This window comes from Mobula birostris, chromosome 22 (genome assembly GCF_030028105.1).
Source record: "Mobula birostris isolate sMobBir1 chromosome 22, sMobBir1.hap1, whole genome shotgun sequence".
NCBI lineage: Eukaryota > Metazoa > Chordata > Chondrichthyes > Myliobatiformes > Myliobatidae > Mobula > Mobula birostris.
Genome location: NC_092391.1, coordinates 48712250 through 48733774, shown reverse-complemented (window position 1 = coordinate 48733774; position 21525 = coordinate 48712250). Strand labels below are relative to the sequence as shown.

Below are 21525 nucleotides of genomic sequence, written 5' to 3'. Positions count from 1 at the left end.
AACTGATCCTGCACCTTCTGTATTATTCCCGGAAATACCTACCATTGTTGTTCCACTGTCATCCCTGCTAGAGTATCTTTCCAGTCAACTTTGGCCAGCTCCTCCCTCATGGGTCCATAGTCCCCTTTGTTCAACTGTAATACTGACGCTTCCAATTTTCCCTTCTCCCTCTCAAATTGTAGATTAAAACTTATCATATTATGGTCACTACCTCCTGATGGCTCCTTCACCTCAAGTTCCCTTATCAAATCTGGCTCATTACACAACATTAAATCCAGAATTGCCTTCTCCCTGGTAGGCTCTAATACAAGCTGCTCTAAGAATCCATCTCTGAGGGATTCCACAAACTCCCTTTCTTGGGGTCCAGTACCAACCTGATTTTCCCAGTCTACCTGCATGTTGAAATCCCCCATAACAACCATAGAATTACCTTTGCAACATGCCAATTTTGATTTGACTTGCACCCTATATCCAGGCTACTGTTTGGGGGCCTGTAGATAACTCCCATCAGGGAGTTTTTGCTCTTACAGTTTCTCAGTTCTATCCATACTGACTCTACATCTCCTGATTCTATGTCCCCCCTCACAATAGACTGAATTTCATTCCTCACAAACAGAGCCACCCCACCCCCTCTACCAACCTGTCTGTCCTTTGGATAGGATGTATATCCCTGAATATTCATTTCCCAGCCCTGGTCCTCTTGCAGCCATGTCTCTGTTATTCCCACAACATCATACTTGCCAATTTCCAACTGAGCCTCAAGCTCATCCACTTTATTTCTCATACTCCGTGCATTCATATATAATATCTTCAATCCTTCTAAAGTAATACTTTTACTCCCCTCACCTTTCACATCGATTCCTATTGCACTTGCCCATACTCTCCGATCCCTTCCTGATCTTTCTGCCCCTTTAATTCTGTTGTCTTTCTTAACTTTTCTTATTCTCTCATTCCCTTTAACTCCATTCTTATATTTCCAGTTCGTCCCCTGCCCCCCTCACTACTTAGTTTAAACATACCACATAACAGTGGCAAACCTGCCTGCCAGAACACTGGTCCTCCGTCTGTTAAGGTGCAACCCGTCCCTTCTGTATAATTCATCCTTACCCCAAAACAGATCCCAGTGGTCCAAGAATCTAAATCCCTGCTCCCCGCACCAGCTCCTCAGCCACACATTCAGATCCCCTATCTCCCTGTTCCTGTCCTCTCCAGCACAAGGAACTGGAAGCAAACCCGAGATAATCACCCTGGAGGTCTTGCTTTTCAGCCTTCTTCCGAGTTCTCTGAAGTCATGCTGCAAAATGTCTCTTTCTTGAACAGTGGAACAATATTTGCTATCCTCCAAACTTCTGGAACTTCACCTGTCATTAAAGATGATTTGAATATCCCTGCTAGGGCAGTGGCTGCTGAGTAAATACAAATGCAAAAAAAAATTTAAGATTCCCCCCATCTCTTTTGGCTCCACACATGGATTACCATTCTGATCTTCCAGAGGACCAATTTTGTTCCTTGCAATCCTTTTGCTCTTAATGTATCTGTAGAATTCCTTCAGATCCTCCTTCAACTTGTCTGCTAGGGCAACCTCATGCCTTCTTTTAGCCCTCCTGATTTCTTTCTTAAGTGTTCTCTTGCATTTTTAATACTCCATAGCACCCTATCTATGCCTACCTGCCTATACCCGCTGTGCCCCTCCTTTTTTCTTAACCAGGATCTCAATATCTCTGGAAAACCAAGGTCCCTACAACTGTTATCTTTACCTTTTATTCTGAAAGGCATATGCAAGCTTTGTATTCTCAAAATTACACTCTTGAAGGCCTCCCACCTACCAAGTACACTTTTGCCAGAAAACAGCCTCTCCTAATGCACACTTGCCAGATCTTTTCTGATACGATCAAAATTGGCTTTTCTCCATTTTAGAATGTCAGCCTGCAGACCAGACCTATCTTTTTCCATATTTCCTTTGAAACTAATGGCATTATGATCACTAGATGCAAAGTGTTCCGCTACACAAACTTCTGTCACCTGCCCTTTCTCATTACCTCAGAGCAGATCGCACTCTCTCTCATTGGGAATTCTACATAGTGATGAAGGAAACTTTCCTGAACACATTTGACAAACTCTATCCCATCAAGTCCTTTTACAATATGGGAGTCCCAGTCAATATGTGGAGAGTTAAAATAACCGATTATAACAACCTCATTTTTCTTGCAACATTCTACAATCTCTCAACAAATTTGTTCTCCTAAATCCCTAGGAATGTTGGGTGGTCTGTAATATAACCCTATTAACGTGGTCATACCTTTCTTATTTCTCATTTCCACCCATAACGCCCCACTAGATGAGTTCTCCATCTGTCATAACTGTGCACTGCCATGACATTTTTGCTACATTCTCTCTATGACCTCGTGGGTTTCCGCTGGGTGGTCTGGTTTCCTCACCATCCTAGAAGTGCATATTAGTGGGTTAATTGGCTGTATAAGTGGCCCCTAATGTTGCACGGGAGTAGTGAAATCTGGGAGCAATTAATGTGAATGAGTGTTTAATTGTTGATGTAGACATGATGGCTAAAGGACCTGTTGACTACATGCAATACTGGTAGCTTAAATAGACAGAGACATTTCCTGTATTTCATGGTCATAGTCATACTTTATTAGTCCCGGGGGAAATTGGTTTTCGTTACAGTTCCATCATAAATAATAAATGGTAATAGAACCATAAATAGTTAAATAGTAATATGTAAATTATGCCAGTAAATTATGAAATAAGTCCAGGACCAGCCTATTGGCTCAGGGTGTCTGACCCTCCAAGGGAGGAGTTGTAAAGTTTGATGGCCACAGGCAGGAATGACTTCCTATGACGCACTGTGCTACATCTCGGTGGAATGAGTCTCTGGCTGAATGTACTCCTGTGTCCAACCAGTACATTATGTAGTGGATGGGAGACATTGACTAAGATGGCATGCAACTTAGATAGCATCCTCTTTTCAAGGCATTTGAGCATCTCTGGTCTATTAGAGAGTTAGATGAGTAACATTGCTGGGTGAGAAAGCAACTAGAGAGTGAAGGAGAAAGGGATAACATGGTGACCAACTGTACCTACCAGGGTTTATACTGTTCTACACATGTTTTGGCTTCCAAGTCAAAGAAAACAAAGAGATGGAAAATGCTGGGTATGTATTGCGGGTCAGGAGCAGTAAAGAAAGGTAATGGTGGTGGTAGAACGATTCAACGGATTGATGCAAAGGGCTCTCAGCCAGAATAGGTACACATCTTTTCAATGCTGACTGAGCTATCAAGTACTTCTTTAGTTATGGCAGGAAGTCGGCCTTTCAATCCAGCTCATCGAAACCACACCCTACCAGTCCCATTCCTCTTGGTTTATTCCCCTTTTAAACATAGAACTTGTTCTTTTGGAAGTGCTCATAACATTCTCTCTTGAAAGTTCTCAATGATGCTGTGAATTTGGTCATCACAATTTAAAATCTGTGCCCCCGTTATCCTCCAACCATCTTTTGTTGGGCACAGCTTTCCTTTCTTTACCCTATCCAAACCAGTAATCAATTCCTGAACCTGTGTTTCCTATTTTTGGGCCAGTGCTTCTGCAACATGCTGAGTTACCAGTACGAATACAGTTTTAAGCGTTTTAACAGATGGAATTTTGCAAATAAGATGGTTACTTATTTGTTTTGCGTGTGACAGCCATGTAACTGAGTAAACAAATGCAAGGGAGGGGAAATGATAGCATTTTGTGGTTGGGAAGAAGTTGGAGTCCATCGTTAAGAATGACGTTTTGGTTTAGAAAGATAGGTACTTTATTGATCCCAAAAGAAGTTACAGTGTCACAGTAGCATTACAAGTACACAGGTATAGATAGTAGAAGAGAAATAGAAAGAATAAAAAGTAAGTTACCACAAACAGTCTAACAGGAGGGGGGGGGTCATCACTTGGAGGCACATGACTAAATAGGCTGTAGGCAGCGTGGTTTCCTTAAGGGAACATCTTCCCTGACAATTCTGTTGGAATTCTTTGAGGAAATAACAAGCAGGATAGACAAAGGAGAGTCAGTGGATGATGTTTAATTAGAATTTTCAGAAGGCCTTTGACAAGTTGCCAGACATGAGACTGTTTAACAAGATAAGGGGTCCTGGGATTTCAGGAAAGAGATCAGCATGGTAGAAGACTGGAAGACTGGCTGACTGGCGGGAGGCAAAGACTGGGAATAAAGGGGGCCTTTTCTTGTTGAATGCCATTGGTTAGTGGTGTTCCACGGGGTCAGTGTTGGTACTGCTTCTTTTCACATTAGATATCAATGATTTGGATGATGGAATTGCTGTCTTTGTGACCAAGTTTGCAGATGATGAGAAGATAGGTGGAGGGGTAAGTAGTGTTTAAGAAGCAGAGGGTCTGCAGAAGGACTTAGACAGATTAAGAGGATGGCAAAGAAGTGACAGATGGAATATTAGTGTAGGGAAGTGTGTGTGGTTATGCACTTTTGTAGAAGGAAAAAGGCATAGACTATTTTCTAAACAGGGAAAAAAAAAATCAAAATTCAGAGTCGCAACGGGACTTGGGAGTCTTTGTGCAGGATCCCCTAAAGGTTAACTTGCAGGATGAGTTAGTGGTAAGGAAGGTAAATGCAATGTTAGCATTCATTTTGAGAGGACTACAATATAAATGCAACAATGTAATGCCAAGGCTTTATATGACATTGGTCTGATCGCACTTGGAGTATTGTGAGCAGTTTTGGGCCCCTTATCTATGAAAAGATGGGCTGGAATTAGAAAGGGTCCAGAGGAGGTTACCAATAATAGTTCCAGGAATGAAAGGGTTAAAATATGAGGAGTGTTTGATGGCTCTGGGCCTCTCCACATCCACTCTGTCTAGGCCTTTCAATATTCGATATGTTTCAATGAGATACCCCTCATTCTTCTAAACTCCAGTGAGTAGAGGATGTTTCTTATAGGGAGTCTAGGATCTAAAGGCACAGCCTCAGAATAGAGAGATGTCCATTTAAAACGGAGATGAGGAGGAATTTCTTTAGCTAAAGGGTGGTGAGTCTGTGGAATTCTTTGCCAGGCAACTGTGGAGGCCAAGTCATTGGGTATACCTAAACTGGAGGTTGATAGGTTCTTAATTAGTCAGGGCGTCAAAGTTACAGGGAGAAGGCAGGAGAATTGGGTTGACAGAGATTAAAAGATCAGCCATAATGGAATGGTGGGGAAGACTCAATGGGTGAATAGGCTAATTCAGCTTCTATGTCCTATGGTCTTTTTGTGTTTGTTGGTGTGTAATGGATGCTGGTTAGAATACCCAGTGCTGAATTAGACCTTCCTCTGTGTTGCTATGAAGCTCAAAGCAAGGAAGGTCTCGCCACACTTTTTTGCTTGGTTTGCTTTCCACTGCTCTCAAATCTCATTACAGCAAACAACTAGCCTCCAGCAGTCAAATCAGTTACAACTTCTTAAATTATGACATTGGAGCTTTGAGGCAGTGGAAAATTGGTTATACAGTTTAGCAGAAGCGTGGACAAAAATTTGAGGCAATAAATTGGACTTCTATTTGCAACAATACTCTAACTCTGCATTCCAGAAATTATTTGCATATTAATATGAAGAATGTTCTTTGAAAACTAATGGATTGGAACTTGGAGTAGATAGCATGCGTATGAATCCATTTATTAGAATGCTTTTTCTCCATAATCGTGAATAATGTGACCCCAGACATAATCCCTCTCCACTTCACTGTGAAAGTGCATCCACTTTGCATGCCATGTAATTAATTTCATTAAAAATGTCACTGTGTGTTACTTATTTACTTATTTATTTTGCAAATCTGGTCATATTGTTATGATGATGAACAATCTTGAGATCTAGCTTACCTGGATTTAAATTTCAAAATTAATCATTCTCTTTTCCACTCTTTCTGGTCAATACTTGATGAAAAGTGAAGTAGATTAACTGTCTTATTAGATATGTTGGTCTCACCAACAACGTGTGAGCAGGTTTAAACATAATTCTGATGAGGATCTGGTTAAGGTAGTCTATTGCTACCTATTAATCTTTACTTTTATTGAAATTAGCCCAAACTTTGCTGTGGAAATATCAGCAAGAGAGCAGAGCTCAACATTACTGATGCACAAATCAGCAGAGAAGTATCCCCTGAATAATAGATCATTAAATTGCTACCCAATGGCAGGATGGAAGCATCTTAGTTAAATTACTCAACTCCACATTCTGGAGCATGGATGCAGGGACTAGAGATTGAAGTCCACCATGCCAGCCATGAAATCTAAATGCAAGGATATAATTAAGTCTGGAATTCGAATGCACGCAGAGTAAAGTGGCCGTACCTGACTGAAAAGTGAATAACCGTATGATGTACTGACTCAGAGCATAAAAGGGGTCAATGTTGTCAAATTGACTCATATTTTTGAAAGAGTCAATGCTTGTCAATCACTTTACTTTGGATATAGTGGCTATTGATATTTACCAATATGCAAAGATTCGTCAGATGACAGTAAAGAAGCAGATAGATGGTACGTAAATTTAGATAATTCCTTGGTGTCCACATTTCCGAGGATCTCACCTGGTCCCTGAACTCCTCCATCCCGATCAAAAAGGCGCAACAGCGCCTTTATTTCCTGCGGAGCATCAAGAAAGCTCACCACTGTCCCAGGATACTGACGGACTTTTACCACTGTACCATCGAGAGCATACTCACCAACTGCATCTCAGTGTGGTATGGCAATTGTCCCGTATCGGACCGCAAAGCACTCGAGCATGTGGTGAATACTGCCCAGCAGTTTATCGGCACCCAATTGCCCACCATTGAGAACATCTACAAACCATAAACACTGCAGGGCGAAAAGCATTATCAAGGATGCATCTCACCCTAACCATGGACTTTTTACTCTCCTCCCATCCGGTAGGCGCTACAGGAGCCTCCGCTCCCGCATCAGCAAACACAGGAAGAGCTTCTTCCCTGAGGCTATGACCCCGCTGAACTTCACATCACAGCGCTAAGCAATATTGCACCCATATTGTACTGTCTCAGTACTTTTATATTTGTGTGCTGCAGCACTTACTTTTTATTTGCAGTTATTTTGTAAATAACACTATTCTTTGCATTTCTAGTTAGATGCTAACTGCACTTCACTGGCTTTGTATCTGTACTCGGCACAATGACAATAAAGTTGAATCTAATCTAATAAAGTGAAAATGTAGATTACATAGCAGAGGGATCTGGGAGGTTAGATTTAAAAGTCTTTGAAAACAATATTACCTACAGGTGGGAGAGAAAGCGAAATATTGCAATATGTGACACACAGAAAGTGCTGGAAGAACTCACCAGGTTGTGCTGCATCCGTGGAGGGGAATAAACAGTTGACATTTCAGGCTGGGTCTCTCCACCATTTTGTGTGTGTTGCTGAAGATTTCTAGCATCTGCAGAATCTCTTTTGTCTACGAAGTGCTGGAATATGTGGCTGCGGGAGACGCAGGAGTGACATGAGGTGAGCTGGAGGCTGTGTCATCCTTGCTGAGGCTGTGTTCTATATTTCACATTGGCGTCTGTATTCTGGGAATGTAGTTGGTTCAGAGAAGGATAACTCCTGAACTTGGAAAAGCTGTGCAGTGAGCACACCCTGGGGTATTGCAGTTTGACAACAAAAGATAAAGATTAATAAAAGGACATGAGAGTTTAGACATGTAGAAATTGGATCCAGGTTAAACATTGTCTAAGCACAGATTTTTGAATGAAGTATGTAAGTAAACATAAATTTATCAAAAACAAACAAGTCAAAATCAAAGTAATATTTCAATGTTGAAACTGCTACACGAAGAATTTTTGGAAGTCAAATAGGGATACAGCGAACATAATAAATAAGGTACTGGGGAATGTTGATGAGCAGAGAGACCTTGGGGGTTCAAGTCCATAGTTCCCTGAAATCGGCAACGCAGGCTGATATGGAATGGTGAAGACGCCATGTGGCATGTTTTCCTTCAGAGGATGGGGCTTAGCAGATGAATGTTGGGACATTAGATTTCAACTTTACAAAACACTGCCTAGATGGATAAGGGTGCAGGGATAAACTAGGATACTACAGACCAGTGAGCCTTTTGTCGATAGAAGGGCAGCTATTGAAAAAATTCTCAGGATGGCATTCGTTATCATTTGGAAAGCCAGAGATTGATCTGTCAGAGTCAACACAGCCTTCTGCAAGGGGAGCCCTGTGAAGGGTCTCGGCCTGAAACGTCAACTGTTTATTCACCACCATAGATGCTGCCTGACTTGTTGGGTTCCTCCAGAATTTTGTGCTTGTTGCTCGAGATGCCCAGCATCTGCAGAGTCTCGTGTTCACAAATCAGATCGAGCTTTTCGAGGAAGTAAGCAAGAAACAAGCTCTGCATTGACCATAGCAAGGTTTTGGACAAGATCCAGCAGTGTAGACTGCTCCACATGGGATCCAAGTTATTTTGGACTAGATGGACCGAGGGGCCTGTTTCTGTGCTGTACTTTTCTGTGACTCTATGATTCTGGCAGCATCCATGTAGTTGATAATATTTCAGACTTGGAAATAGAGAAAGTTGTAGCAAGTCGTAACTTGCTTATTGGTCCACCTGGACTGAAGGGGGACCAATATCCTTGTTGACAGGTTTGCTGGAACTGTTGGGGAGGGTTTAAACTAATTTGACAGAGGAATAGGAAAGGAATAGGGCTGTGGATCGGGGTATTGCCTTCAAGCAGAGTCAGTGTGTGGTGAAGCTGTCAGGAAGATGATAGGGCAAATTGCAGTCAGTGGGATGAGTCAGGTGGACAATATCAAAAAGGGTGATGAATACCAGACTGAAGGTGTTGTACTAGAATGCCCACAATATATGAAATAAAGTAGATGACCTTGTAGTGCAGTTAGAGATCGGCAGGTATATGATTGATAGGTTCTTGATTGGACATGGCATCAAAGGTTTTGGGGAGAAAGCCAGGGAGTGGGGCTGAGGAGGGGCAAAAAGGATCAGCCCTGATTGAATAGCAGATCAGACTTGGTGGACCAAAAGCATAATTTTGCTCATATGTCTTTTGGTCTTATGGTCTTATGTTGTGGGCATCACTGAGTCGCGGCTGAACGAAGATTATAGTTGGGAACCCAATATCCAAGGATATTCAGGTAGGCAGAAAGGCTGGTGTAGCTCTGTTGGTAAAAAAAAATGAAATCAAACCCTTTGAAATTACCTGCTCTCAGGATTAGGCTTTTTATTACAGAACAACTGAGATGTCCTCCTTCAATGAAAGGAGCTTCCCTCCCTTCCATTTCACACACATCTGCCCTCACCCCATCCTCCCACAACCACGCCAAGGATAGAATTCTTCTTATGCTCACATACGACCAAACTAGCTTCCACATCCAGCACATAATTCTCCATAACTTCCATTTCCAATGGGATCCCACCACCAAGCACATCTTTCTCTCCCCCCCATTTTCTGCTTTCCGCAGGGATCACTCCCTACACAACTCCCTTGTTCACTCGTGCCTTCCCACTTATCTCCCTCCTGGCACTTATCCTTGCAAGTGGAAAAATTGCTACACCTGCCCCTACACCTCCTCCCTCACTACCACTCAGGGTCCCAAACAGTCCTTCCAGGTGAGGCGACCTGCGAGTCTGTTAGGATTGTATACTGTGTCTGGTGCTCCCGGTGTGGCCTTCTGTATATCCATGAGACCTGAAGCAGATTGGGAGACCGCTTCACAGAACACCTTCGCTTCGTCCATCATAGAAAGCAGGGTTTCCTGGTGGCCACCCATTTCAATTCTACTTCCCATTCCCAATCCAAAGTGTCGGTCTACGGCCTCCTCTACTGCTGCAGTGAAACCACAATCAGGTCAGAGGAGCAACACCTTATATTCTGTCTGGGTAGTCTCCAACCTGTTGGCATTAAAAATCAATTTCTTGAACTGCTGGTAATTCCCCCCCCCCCGCCCAATCCCTTCACCATTCCCCATTCCAGTTTCCCACTCTCACCTTTTTCCTTACCTTCCCATCACCTCCCTCTGGTGCTCATTCCCCTTCCCTTTCTTCCATGGTCTTCTGTCCTCTCCTACCAATTTCCTCCCTCTCCAGTCCTTTATCTCTTTCATGAATCAACTTCCCAGCTCTTTACTTCACCCCTCCCCCTCTCCCGGTTTCACCTGCCACCTTGTACTTCTTCCTCCCCTCCCCCCCATCCTCATACTCTGACTTCTCATCTTCCTTTCCAGTCCTGATGAAAGCTATTGGCCCAAAACATTGATGTTGACTATTCATTTCCATAGATGCCGCCTGACCTGCTGAGTTCCTCCAGCATTTTGTAGAAATTGCTTTGGATTTCTAGAATCTGCTTTCTTTCTCATGTTTGTAGATCACATTTGCTGTTTTGTTTCAGCACTGTTCCTTAGTTAAGTTTCTGAGTGTTGTGCATAAATATAGAGGAAGAAGTATAATAAATATGGAGAAAAACAGAGGAAGCTTTCAGACTATGCATTGGACATGAAGCACCAGCTTTGTCTCTCCCACTAGACTTGCAACCTGACCTTTTATGCTTTTGTCTTCACTTGCAATTCATAAGTTAGTGGCCAGAAAGAATATATTTTGTTTGACTCACTGCATTTTAGCAGCCTTGGAAGGATTTCTGCATTGGACTATACTTCAAATATACATGAGAAATTGTTGCGTCAAGCTACTAATTTTTTCTATCAGCTGAAACCTATATTAGCCTCTTCTGGCTTAATCATAACTTACAGAATACAGTTAGGCTTGGGGTAATTATTCAGGATGAAACTATGTGGATTACAACTTGCTGATGGAAATAGTTCAGGACAGAACAAACATGGCGGAATGCTAAAAGGTTTTAGCAAGCCCGTTAAAAAACAAACCAAGTCCTAGGTTAGTTGTAGGTGGATAGACTAAGTGAGCAGTGCAGTGGCATAGCAGATAATGCTGCTGCCTCATTTCAAACTCTGACTTGCAACATCATTTTGCATGTCCTCCTTGTGACTACATGGGTTTCCTCTGGTTGTTCTAGTTTCCTCTCATGTTCCAAAGACCTGAGGGATGGTAATTGGTCACTGCACTGTCTCTAATATGGAGGTGGGTGCTGGAGCCTGTGGAGAGTTGGAGAGACTAAAATGAATTAGTGTAACTAAGTGTCCGCTGTTTAGCATGGACCAGGTGGGATAAAGGGTGTGTTCCTGTGTTGTATAACTCCAGGAGAACTAAATCACAGGGAAGTTTCACAAAACCTGCATTGAACTCTAGCTGCAAATCTGCAGATGCTGGAAATCCAAGCAACACACACAAAATGCTGGAGGAACTCAGCAGGCCAGACACCTTTGATGGAAAAGAGTAAACAGTTGACTTTTTGGGCAGAGACCTTTCATCAGGACTATGAGTGCCTCGGCCCGAAACTGTTTACTCTTTTCCATAGATGCTGTCTGGCCTGTTGAACTTTAGTTAGACCCACAGAGTCATAAGACATGAGATCCATGGAAGTGTGGCTGAATGCCTTCTGAATTGGTTTGCCCACCGAAGTCAGATGGAGCATATTCTGCCTGGAGGTCGGTGACCAGTGGTGTTCCACAGGAATCTGTTCTAGAACCCCTGCTCTTTGTGATTTTTATAAATCTTGTACAAGGATGTGAAAGGGTGGGCTAGTAAGTTTTCAGATGACACGAAGGTTGGTATGGCGAATAGTCTGGAAGCTTGTCATAGGTTGCAATGGCATATACACAGGATACAGAACTTGGCAGGTGGAGTTCAATAGGAAAATTATTATGTATTTAGAAATTCAGCACTGTAATAAGTCATACACTTTGGAATATTGAACTTGAAGTTGGAGTACAAGATTAATGGCAGGATTCTTAACAGAGGAATCTTGCAGTCCAGGTCCCTACATCCTTCTAAGTAGCTACGCGTTGATTGAATGGTTCAGAAAGTGTAAGGTGTGCTGTCTTCAGTAGTTGGGAGATCGAGTTCAAGAGCTTTGAGGTAATGTTGCAGCTCCACAAACTCTTGTTAGACCATACTTGCAGTATTTTGTTCTGGTTGCCTCATTATAGGAAGGATGTGGAATCTTCAGAGAGAACAGAGGAGATTTACCAGGATGCTACCTAGATCAGAGAGCATGCCTTATGAGGGAAGGTACAGTGAGCAAGGGCTTTTCACTTCGGAATGGAGGAGGATGAGAGGTGACTTTGATAGAGGTGTATCAGATTATGAAAGGCAACGACAGAGCAGAAGCTAGCATCTTTTTCCCAGGTCAGCAGTAGCAAATATCAGAGCACATCCATTTCAGGAGAGTGGAGGAAAGTTTAGGGGAGATGTCAGAGGTAGTGTTTTTTTTATAAACACAGAGTAGTAGGTGTCTGGAATTCATTTGTTGGGGTTGGTGGTAGAGGCTGCTACCATATGGACATTTAAGAGATAGCTACGTGGATGTAACACAAGTGGAGAGTAAGGGCTGGGTAAGAAATAAAGATTAGATTGATTGTGGAGTATGTTCGGCACAGCAGTGTTGGCCAATGGGCCTGTAGGTTTTCTATGTTTCAATGTCTATACTGGTTGGCACAATATTGTGGGCCAAAGGAACCGTAAAGCACTATACAGTTCCAAGTTCTACGTTTAAAGTTCTACTTTCTAGATCAGACTTAAGAGTTCTGATCACCATATTAAGAAAATAATGTAGAAGCAGTAGAGAGATTGCAAAGATTCATCCAAGATTGAAGATTGGGAAGTTTTTAAAATCCACCAGGAGGAAATTTCAAAAAGCAATAAGGAGAAAAAAGATGGAATATGAAGGTAAGCTAACCAATACTATAAAAGAGGATACCAAAAAACAATAAAGAGAAAAAGAGAAGCCTGAGTGAATATCAGACCACTAGAAAATAATACTGGAGAGGTAGTAATGGGAGACAAGGAAATGCAGATGAACTTAATAAATATTTTGTGTCAATCTTCACTGTGGAAGGCACCAGAAGCATACCAGAAATTCAAGAAAGTCAGGAATCGCTATTACATAGGAATTGCTTGGGAAGCTGAAAGGTCTGTGGGGATGAATACTCCTATTGTGAGGAGGCTAGTGGGGGCCTGCAAGGAGTAAGTTGGAGAGAACTTTGTGAAAACATTGTCCATTCACCTGGTGTTTCGAGCTGCTTTTGAGGAAGTGTGTGGCCACACTGGGCCAGATAAAGAGGGACTGTGTGGTTCACCAGACAAAACTAGTCATGTTACGGCCTGGGGAAGTAGTGAGAATGATGGGAAACCCAAATTTCCCAGAATGCCCAAGGCCGAGCCTTTCTTGGTGGATGCTCCGGAAGACCACGAAGAGGAGTCAGGCTTACCTGCTGGGGTACTGGTGAGGCCCGAACTGCAGAAGCCCTCGGTTGTACAGGTGAACAGGGTGATAGTGAGACTCAGGAACACTTCAGAGCGAGAGGTCACCCTTAGGCGGGGGATGCCAATGGCGCGCCTCTTCCCAGTGACAGTAATGTCTAGTGTCTCCGTGAGACAAGCCGAGGAGAAACGCTGAAAAGAAGAAAGTTGACTGCTGAGTTGACTTCCCAATACCTGCAAAGGTGGAAGACTTTCGGCAGCATTTGTGGAAGCTGGGATCATCACTGAGTCTAGAAGACCTTATGCGTCTCTGACAGTGGTGGCCAGGGAGCAGAATGGGAAGGTATGGATGTGTGTGAACTATCGGACTTTCAATAGGCATACAGTCCCCGATCGGTATACAGTCCTGAGAATCGAGGACGCGCTGGCCTGCCTGAACGGTGTGACGTGGTTTAGTGTGCTGGACTTGGGGAGTGAGTATTACCAGATCCCCATGAGTGAGGCTGATAAAGAGAAAATTCATCTGAAGTCTGTGTCTGATATGGGAAAAGAGGCTGGGCTCTAAAGCAACTAGAAATGAAGCTGAGTTCTGCCAATTGGCAGAGGGACCCGAGTTACCAGAAGGCAGGAGTAATAGACCAGGGGAGGCCCTGCCATGCACATAAGAACATAAGAAATAGGAGCAGGAGTAGGCCATCCGGTCCATCAAGCCGGCCCCGCCATTCATTAAGATCGTGGCTGATCTGTCCGTAAACTCAGCTCCATCTACCTGCCTTTTCCCCATAGCCCTTAATTCCCTTACTAGTAAAAATCTATCTAACTGTATCTTAAATAAATTTAGTGAAGAAGCCTCAACTGCTTCCCTGGGTAGAGAATTCCACAGATTCACCAGTCTCTGGGAAAAACAGTTTCTCCTCATCTCCATCCTAAATCTCCCCTGAATCTTGAGGCAATGTCCCCTAGTTCTAGTCTTATCTACCGATGGAAACAACTTTCCTACTTTTATCTTATCTATCCCTTTCAAAATGTTGTATGTTTCTATAAGATCCCCAGTCATTCTTCTGAACTCCAGAGAGTATAATCCCAGGTGACTCAACCTCTCCTCATAGGTTAACCCCTTCATCTCTGGAATCAACCTGGTGAACCTCCTCTGCACTGCCTGCAAAGCCAGTATATCCTTCCTCAAGTATGGAGACCAGAACTGCACACAGTACTCTAGGTGCAGCCTCACTAGTACCCTGTATAGTTGCAGCATCACCTCCCTGCTCTTGAATTCAATCCCTCTAGCATTGAAGGCCAACATTCCATTTGCCTTCTTAATAACCTGTTGTACCTGCAAGCCAACTTTTTGCGATTCATGAACAAGCACTCCCAAGTCCCTCTGCACAATAGCATGCTGCAATCTTTCACCATTTAAACAATAATCTGCCCTTCCTTCCAAAGTGGATGATCTTGTATTTACCAACGTTGTATTCCATCTGCCAGACATTGGCCCACTCACTTAACCTATCTATATATCTCTGCAGACTCTCCACATCCTCTGTACAATTTGATTTTCCACTCAGTTTAGTGTCATCAGCAAACTTTTCTACGCAACACTCAGTCTCCTCTTCCAAGTCATCAATGTAAATAGTAAACAGCTGTGGGACCAGCACTGACCCCTGCGGCACCCCACTCACCACTGACTGCCAACCGGAGAAACACTCGTTTATACCAACTCTCTGCCTTCTATTGGTTAACCAATCCACTATCCATGCCAATACACTTCCTCCCACTGCATGCATCCGTATCTTATTTATAAGTCTCTTGTGCGGCACCTTATCGAACACCTTCTGGAAATCCAAGTATATGACATCCACCTGTTCCCCTCTATCCACTGCACTCATTATGTCCTCAAAGAACTCCAGTAAGTTGGTCAAACAGGACCTACCCTTTCCTAATCCATGCTGCGTCTGTCTAATGGAACCATTCCTTTATAAATGCTTCACTATTTCTTCCTTAATGACAGCTTCAAGCATTTTCCCGACTACAGACATTAAGCTAACTGGCCTATAGTTGCCCGACTTTTGCCTACATCCTTTTTTAAAAAGTGGCGTGAGATTTGCTGTCTTCCAATCCGCTGGGACCTGCCCACTACTATACTGCCCACTGCCCATCTACTATAACCTCCGCCAATTCCCTCAGCACCCTGGGTTGCATCCCATCAGGACCAGGGGACTTATCTACCTTCAGGCCATCTAGTTTTCTCATCACTAGCTCTTTGGTGACAGTGATTTTATTGAGGTCCTCACCTCCCATTTCGTCCATAACATCATTCTTTGGCATATTAGATGTGCCCTCCACCATGAAGACCAACACAAAATAGTCATTCAATGCCTCAGCCATTTCCTTATCACCCAATATCAATTTCCCCTTATCACCTTCCAAGGGACCTATGTTGACTTTAGCCACCCTCTTCAGCTTTATATATTTATAAAAACTTTTGCTATCTGTTTTTATATTTTGTGCTAATTTACTTTCATACTCCATCTTCCCTTTCCTTATTTCTTGTTTAGTTGTTCTTTGCTGCTTTTTAAAGTTTTCCCAATCCTCCAGTCTCCCACTACTCTTTGCGACTTTGTACACAGGAGCTTTTAATTTGATACTACCCTTTATTTCCTTAGTTATCCAAGGCTGGCTCTCTCCACACTTACTGTCCTTACTTTTGACTGGAATATACTTTTGTTGAGCACTGTGAAAAACTCTTTGAAAGTGTTCCACTGTTCCTCAACTGTCCTACCTAATAGCCTGTGCTCCCAATCCACATTAGCCAACTCCTCCCTCATCCTGTTGTAGTCTCCCTTGTTCAAGCATAATACACTAGTTTTAGATCTAACTATTTCATCCTCCATCTGTATGTGAAATTCAATCATACTATGATCACTCTTTCCAAGAGGATCCCTGACTACAAGATCGTTAACTTTACCTGTCTCATTGCACAGGCCTAGATCTAAGGTAGCATTTTCCATTGTAGGTTCACTAACATGCTGCTCAAGAAAGTCATCATGGATGCATTCTATGAAGTTCTTCTTAAGACTTCCTTGACCAACCTGATTCACCTGATGTAGACCAGAAGCATCCCAAGGAATGTTTGAAACTTAAGATGTAGATGATGGGATACGGAGGCCTCAAAGAATCAGGAGCAGATAGGCTGGCCTATGTAGCACCGGAGGAACAAAGTGGTTGTGATTATCCCCTTACTGAGATATGTCACTACCATTTACAAATGGATTGGTGGTTCTAACATCACGAAATTCCTTTGAAAACGGTGTTATTAATGACGGGATGACAAATTATAAAAAGTCATTAGAACATGACTATGTTGGTGGGGGAGAGTGTAATGCCTTGGTTCATATTTTTACTGCTACGCTGCATGTATTTTCTTTTGGCAGTTCTGTAAGAGCAGTCTGTTCTGTTTTCAAGCCTGTTTGGGTTATTGTTGAAGACGAGAGAGAGGAGAAATATGTTCTATCCAATTAGGATGGTCAATTAAGAGGAGGTTTCTCTGGTGAGAGGCACTATGGTTGGGATTGGGGCTTTCGTTCGAGAGGAGATGAAGAGAGAAGACGCTGGGGAGAACCGGTCGTAACATACCATCCGGTGGGAGACCCGCTTGTTCGAGATGGATTGTGAGCGACATTCGAAGGGTGGTGTGTGCTTTCACGTTGACCGAGGACCCAGTGTGCGAGTGACAGAGAAGTTCCAGATGAGATCCAACTTGTGCACATTTGACTATTTAATTAGAATGGGCCCTTTTCTTTGTTGTTATTCTTTACTAACCCTTTAGTTAAAATTCATAAATATAATTCCTTTTATCATATGCAGTGTACTGTCTGTTATTTTGCGGCATTATTTGTAACAGGGTAGCAAATTACACAGCATCCACACGAACAGGGGGTTGGGGTGGGAGCGCACCTCAATCTCACGAGTTTGGCGGGGCCGGAGGTTGCCATCCCTAGACTTACGCAGCCGAGGAAACCAGGGTGTTTCATATAGAAGCTATCCCAGAGGATCTGGCCTACGTCCAGCATCTAAATGCCATTACAAAGATAGTATGGCAGTACTTTCTTGGAAGCTTGCAAAAATTCAGCATATCATCTAAAACTTCGACAAACTTCTATAGATGTGTGGTGGAAAATATATTGACAGGTTGCATCACATCCTAGTATGGAAACTTAACTCGCCCCAACACTGAAATGTTCCCACAACCTATGGACTCACTTCTTATATTATGTTCTCAATATTTATTGTTTATCTATTTAGTTTTTTCTTATTGTATTTACACTGTCTGTTGTCTTTTGCACATTGGTTGTTTATCCATCCTTTTGGGTGCAATCTTTCATTGTGTTTCTTGTACTTACTCTGAATGCCCAGAAGACAATGAATCTCCGCATTGCATACGGTGATATACGTGTATGATGATAATAAATTTACTTTGAATCTTGAACAAATATTTTATAAACTCACCTTCCATTGTACATAAAAATGTAAGGCAGCAGGTAATTAGACCACAAGACCATAAGGCATCGGAACAGAATTACGCCATTTGGCACATCAAGTCTGCTCTGCCATTTCATCATGACTAATCCATTTTTCCTCTCAGCCCTAATCTTCAGTCCTCCCCCGACCCAAAGCACCTCCCCATATCCCTTCATGCCCTGACCAATCAAGAGTCCATCAACCTCTACCTTAAATATATGTAAAGACTTGGCCTCCACAGCTGCCCGTAGCAACAAATTCTACAAACTCACCACTCTCTGGTTGAAGAAATTACTCCATCTCTGTTCTAAAAGGAAGCCCCTCTATTCTGAGGCTGTGTCCTCTGGTCTTAGACACTCCCACTACAGGAAACATGCTCTCTGCATCCACTCTATCAAGACCCTTCACCATTTGATAAGTTTCAATTAGGTCACCCCTCATTCTTCTGAATTCGAGTGAATGCAGGCCCAGTGCCATCAATTGCTCCTTAGCTCTATCTACATTGATTCAACAGTTTCCAGCCCTATGTCACCTCTTTCTATTGATTTGATCTCATTTTTACCAACAGAGCAACACCACCCCTTCTGCCTGCCTGCCTGCCCTTTCTGTCCAATGTGTATCCTTGGACATTAAGCTCCCGACAAAAACCTCCTTTCAGCCACGATTCAGTGATGCCTACAATTTTGTACATGCCTGTATGAAACTGTGCTACAAGTTTATCTACCTTATTCCGTATGCTGTGTGTATTCAAATATTACTCCTTCAGTCCGGTATTCACCCTTTTCGATTTTGCCCACCTTTTACATTGCAACTCATCCTATTGTCTGTAATTTTGCCCTATCAACAGCCTCTCCTCACTTGTTATGTTGTTGTTGTGTTGTCAGTGACAGTGTTTGCCTGTAAGATAGTGACATGTTCCCTTCCCCATTAAAATAGTCAGTGCTTGGAGTCCATCACAGCATTTGTTGTTAACGGAGTCAGAAGCTCAGTTAGAAACGAAGGCAACATCTGCTGGCTGTAAAATATCTGCACCTCCCCAAAATTATGCCTTTCAATATTCTTTTTATTTATTTTTCAATTCTTTAAAAATATTGCAGACTTTGTTTGTAGTTGCACAAACGTTTACCTGTTTATTGAGTTATTGCAACAAAACAAGCATACGATTTGAATCTCATTTGGAGTCTGTCTCAGAGTCTGCCTCACCTCATTTGTCAGGAAAGTTCCAATAAATTTAATCCAGAGTAAATCATTGGAATCCAGCTGAGGAAGGATTTAATCAGTAATAGGTCATTGGAACCGACCTGACAAACAGAGTGAGATGGACTCTCAATTAATTTATACATGTCAAATTAAGATCAGACCAGTAATCTGAAGTAAAACACCTTATTGCAGTTAGAGAGCTAATGAACAGCCATTTTATCTTCATTTTTACTTCAGACTCCTCGACTGAATGAAGACAGATCTACAAAGCCAGTTAATCCCTTTCCTCTGTAATGTATTGTACCAGTTTTAATCAGTAATTGTAGATGGGCTGCATGTAGTTACAATGCTACCCCCAACAAGAGTGGGTTTAATTGGAGAATTAACACACTGCTTCAGTTTATTGACCCACTGAGGTTAACGGGTCAAACATCTATGTTCTTGAGTAACAGGACTGGTAAACTGGTGGTAAGCTTCCTGTGATTCTGAATCTGTTCAAGGGTATTGGTGTTGGTTTATTATTGTCACATGTACGGAGATACAGTGAGAAGTTTGTTGCATACTGTTCATACAGATCAGATCATTACACAGTGGATTGAGGTAGGACAATGTAAAACAGTAACAATGCAGAATAAAGTGTAACAGCTACCAAGAAAGGGCAGTGCAGCTAAACAAAGTGCAAGATCATAACCAGGTGGATTGTGAGGCCAAGAGTCCATCTTATCTTTACTAGAAAACCATTTACTGGTTTTATAACAGCGGGATAGAAGCTGACATTGAGCCTGATGGTACGTGCTATCAGGCTTTTGTAATTTACGCCTGATGGGAAAGGAGAAAAGAGGGATTGTCCGGGGTGAGCAGAGTGTGCAGTGTTTGATTATGCTGGCTGCTTTGCTGAGGCAGTGACTCCGTGGAAAGGAGTTTGGTTTCCCCGATGAACAGTCTATCTGCTTGAATGTATTTATGTGTTTTTATGAAAATTGCTTAGTAACAATTTTTAAAAGATTAAAATATTAATTACCTTCTTTATCGAGAATGTAGTCTGGTTTCAGTGGCACCATCAAGTCACAGAGGTCTCTCGCTCACCACGTGTTCTCTTGCCACAGAACTAGGGCCTGAACTGATCTCAGGAGAGAGATAGACTGTTAGGATGAATGGTCCCCTGTTTGGGACACTGCCTTTACCTATAAATGACCACCTCAGCCAGGTCCAGGAGCAACCTGATGAGACGATTTCTCCTTCTCTGCCTCAGGTACCTGAAGGAGATTGAAAAAGAGGTTGCAATCTCTCTCACTTAGCCATCAGGCTCCTTTGGGATACAGAAGTGGGCAGTGCCCTGAAAAGCTATGAACTTGTTTAAACTGTTACTGCTTGGAACTGCCCTCTGTAACAGTCCGGATCTCAACATGGAGCGTCCTCCCTCCCCTTCCAGTGGACCACCTAGACATCAATCAAGATAAAATCTGCAGATGCTGGAAATCAGGAATTCAGCAGGCTAGGCAGCATCTATGGAAAAGAGTAAACAGTCGACATCTGCCAGAAAAAGCGGGATCTCCTGGTGGCCATTTCAATCCTACTTCCCATTCCCATTCTGACATATCAGTCCATGGCCTCCTCTACTGCTACGATGAGGCCACACTCAGGTTGGAGGACCAGCACCTTGTATTCCAACTAGGTAGCCTCCAGCCTGATGGCATGAACATTGATTTCTTGAAATCCTGGTAACTGTTCACCATTCCTTCACCATTCCCACTTCCCTCCCTCACCTCATCTCCTTACCTGCCCACCACCTCCCTCTGCTGCTCCACCCCCTTTCCTTGCCTCCATGGCCTTCTGCCCTCCCTATCAGATTCCCCATTCACCAGACCTATATCTCTTTCACCAATCAGCGTCCCAGATCTTTACTTCACCCCTCCCCCTTTCCCAGTTTCACCTATCACCTACGACCTAGTACTTCTTCATCCCCTCCCCCCACCTTCTTACTCTGACTTCTCTTTTTACAGTCCTGATGAAGGGTCTTGGCCCAAAATGTCAATGTTTACTCTTTTCCATAGATCCTACCTGGCCTACTGAGTTCCTCCAGCATTTTGTGTGATACCCAGACATCACTGGTATGTCTGTAAGGTAGATAAGGATAAAGAGGTGGCGATGTGGAAAAACAGCACTTGCTACAACCTGCTGTCTGGGGAGTGGAATGACGCAGAGAGGATTGCAGAGAAATACCGCAAGATGTGAGGGATTTAGGATCAATTAAGTTTAAGATGGATTTCAGGGATTGACCTCAGTGAGAAATCCTGACTGACTGGCCAGAGCTATTGCTGGGCACTATCTTTGCCATCTCAGAAGCCTAGTGGTATACTTAGAGCACAGTGTGCCTGGTATCCCTGGTATCATCCACCTCCCTCCATTGGCATTGGTTTTCCACGATTTGTATCTGTAAAATTTAT

General features: G+C 42.9%; 1 protein-coding gene across 3 annotated transcripts in view; it reads left to right on the top strand.

The window, feature by feature from the left end:
• The window catches only part of cacna1ba (calcium channel, voltage-dependent, N type, alpha 1B subunit, a), a 927013-nt gene that overhangs the window by 770629 nt on the left and 134859 nt on the right, over positions 1–21525 (top strand). The gene's annotated exons all lie outside the window — the stretch shown is intronic.